This window comes from Hoplias malabaricus, chromosome 12 (assembly GCF_029633855.1).
Source record: "Hoplias malabaricus isolate fHopMal1 chromosome 12, fHopMal1.hap1, whole genome shotgun sequence".
In the NCBI taxonomy this organism is placed as follows: domain Eukaryota; kingdom Metazoa; phylum Chordata; class Actinopteri; order Characiformes; family Erythrinidae; genus Hoplias; species Hoplias malabaricus.
Window position 1 is genome coordinate 27,340,796 of NC_089811.1, and position 3,526 is coordinate 27,344,321.

Consider the following 3,526-nt stretch of genomic DNA (forward strand, 5'->3'; position numbering starts at 1 on the left):
AGGTCTGTTTACATACAACTCTGCCACACAATTCCAGGGTCCAGGGATTGTGGGTTCAAGCCCCACTCGGGCCACTGTCTGTGAAGAGCTGCATGGGTTCTGTGTCTTATCACAGTCCAAATTTTCATGTTGGTACATTGATTGACAGGGGTGAGTGTGTGACTGATGTGAGCTAGAATGAGTGCCTGCAATGGACTGGTGCCCTGTGCAGAGTGTGCTTACACCAAGATTTCAGGTAAGCTTCAGGCTCACTACAACCCTGAACAGGATAAAGATATTACAGAAAATGAATGAATGAATTAATGAATATATGCAGGAGTACACGTGTACAATATACTGCTGCTTCTAGGTTTTGATATGCAGATTTTGTTCTGTTAAAGAACTAGCACTATCTCTTATCTACTTAAAACAAGCACACTCTAATTTACTGTATTATTAGGGGTTTTACGAATGGTTTATACCTTATTTTGTTCCTGTTTTTAGCTTGTGTGTAGGTCAGGCCCGACTGATCTTATTCATAGAGGATTTAATGTTTGGGTTTTTTGTTTTTTTTTCACATTCAGGCAGGATGTTATGCAGCCCTGTAGGGGTCATTAATGAAAAAATATATATAGTGATTTTCTGTATATATAGCATTACATATCTAACCCAATATTAGGTTATTTTTATACAAATCCATGAATTCAGGTTCACTGTTTTGCTAAATTGAGCTTATAGTGATCCCTACCAGTCTTGTTCTTCATGCTTCATCTTCTTTACTATGACACTTCTTTAGAGTGACTTCACCCCCAAATTCCACTGTGTTTGGTCCATACAAATGTTAAGACCCAGTCTAGGGTTGAGCCATAACAGAATGGGGTGTGTGTTAGGAATAATGTATGGGAAATGAATAACTGTAACAGATGAGAATGTGGACGAAAAGGACACAAACGGAAACACAGAATGGATAATGAATAGAATATATTGTAGATGTGATATTTATAATGACACAAACACCAGTGAACTTCAGGGTGGCCTTATGCCGACAAAAAACAAATAAACAAACACCTCACCTAACTGACCCACAGACAACTCTAACTTACCTAAGTGAAAATAAAAGGAAACAGAAGACAATGTCTTACCTCACTCCCTAGGTATATACAAAAACACGCACAAAACCCACTCCCAAAACAAACGGCAGCCAATGTACAGGAATGATGTACAGGAAACGGTAGACAGACAGAACACATGGACTGGAATGGACTCATGACGCTGAACAAATGCATGGTCTGTATGTAATATAGAATGAACTCTAGATGGTCTGGAACATACTGCAGAACCTAGAATTTTACAGAGACACAGAGGGATAGAGAGAGAGAGTAAACATACACATACACAGCGCAGCGTAACACAAATAATATGTGGTTATTTGCAACTTATAATGTGGACTGTATAAAAAAACTGGATCTTAGGCCCCAATCCCAATTTTTATCCAAGACAATGAGCTTTGAATTTGAACATGAATCTGGGCCAGAAATGGCTTTGTCTCCTTTTTGTCTGATGCTGTTCTCATGAGAAATTTTAGAATATTCACTATTAAGTCTCCTGAGCCACCAAAAAACAGCTGTTCCTCTGTGTTGGTTGTAATGTCACTAGGCTCAGTTCCAACTGTCCTGAGCTCTACGGGAACGTCTGCCTCTCATTCCCGATCGTAAACATAGAGTAGTGTGAGACCAATTCGCTTAACTAAAGAGAGTGCTCAAAATAACTTACCCTACTGTATCATTAGGATGTAGTTTTACAAGACTCCTGGGAAGATTATGAGCCATGTACAAGACAATTAGACTGTACTCACAGCAGCAAATCTTGCCTCATCATGTGAGTGTTTTTTTTTTTTTTTTTATGAGCTAGAAGAAAAGGACAAACTTGTAATTGAAAATCCCAAGGTGAGTGTGGTCACGTGGCGGTCTTGTTCATGCATAACTTCACTTTAAGTTTTTATATTATCTTTTCAAGTAGAAAATGCCCACTGTTATCAGTTATTTGGGAAAGCACTCTCCATGACCCTCGCAATGTTTGCTTTTATATGCGCGAGTGACTGCCTTGCACGTGCTGAGACTTTTTAACATGCAGGCTATGTCCTTGCTCTTCAAGATCCTGTAATTTTCCCTGCTTTTCAGTGATTATATTCATTGCAATGGAGAACATAGAGAAAGTAGAGGCTTCACTGTGAGTCATATCTTCAAGAAAAGACGTTAAACATAACATTAAATCTATCAGCTCCACTAACCTTTTAGGTGCAATTTGTAGTTCTACGGTTACTGTACTGTAGATGTTAGCCCATATTCGCCCTATTGTTCAGCGGTCAGGCAGCCCTTAGTATCTCTGCTCTGCTCTGACACTGACGTTGTGGTTGTGGTGTGTTGTACTGGTATGAATGGATCAGACACAGCAATGCTGCTGGAGTTTTTAAACAGCTGGGTGTCACTTCTGGTCTAAAAACTGTCCACCAACCAAAAATGTCCAACTAACAGTGTCCGGTGGGCAGCATATTTCAACCACTGATGAAGGACAGATAGAGTACTAACACAAATGTTGCTGCAATAGATAAGCTGCTGTCTCTGACTTTACATCTACAGGGTAATATAAGTTATGATTAAACTAGTAACATTAGCAGAACAGCAATAAGGTGAAATACGAATGTAATTATTTAAGGCATACTCTCTCATGGGGTGATGTCACATGCTCTCATGTGGATCTGAGAGGTTTCTAAATAGTTATGGATTGATTACCTGGAATGCTGCTAATCCCTGGGATTAAAAGAAATGGTCATCTGACTCCACATGTATGATCAAATGAAGGAAGTGAAGGAATTTAGCTGAGAGAAAGTTCCAGCCTGGGAGACATAGTGATCAATATCAGATCCTCAGCTCTTTTTGAAAAGAGTTGAGAAAGATTAAGATAACAGGGCACACAAACTACTGACAGAGAAGAGTTCCTTTAGGGAGATCTGAAGCTGAGGGGGATCAATGTGTGATCAATGTGCTTTTGAAGGCCATAGAGAGGAACACAGAAATGATTTTCTCATTGATTCAAATCCACAGTGCATTTAAATCAGGAAGTAATTTCTGATGTTTGCCAAGAGATTACCGGGTCAACAAAGGTATGTGGAGCACTGTCTTTTAATTTTAGAGGTGCTTTACTTCAAACAGCTCTCTCAGGTTAAGCCTCAGCTGTCCAACCCATACATGCCCTTCCCCTGACAACCACAGCCGCACCCCCACCTCTCTCTCTCTCTCTCTCTTTTTCTCTCTCCCTTTAACTCCAGATGTTGAGTGATTAAGTGTTCCCTAATGTTCACTCATTTGCCCTTTGCCAGAACACAGCTCAGACTTATCCATGCTAAACCTCTTAAGCTGATCGGACAAACAAAAAAGGAATTAAATAAAGGGATAACATTCTAACTGACAAACTGTTTCTTCCAGATAACAGATGAATCTGCTGCTGCAGGAAAATAATAGTTCACTTAGTGTCTGGCTTCAGGAGA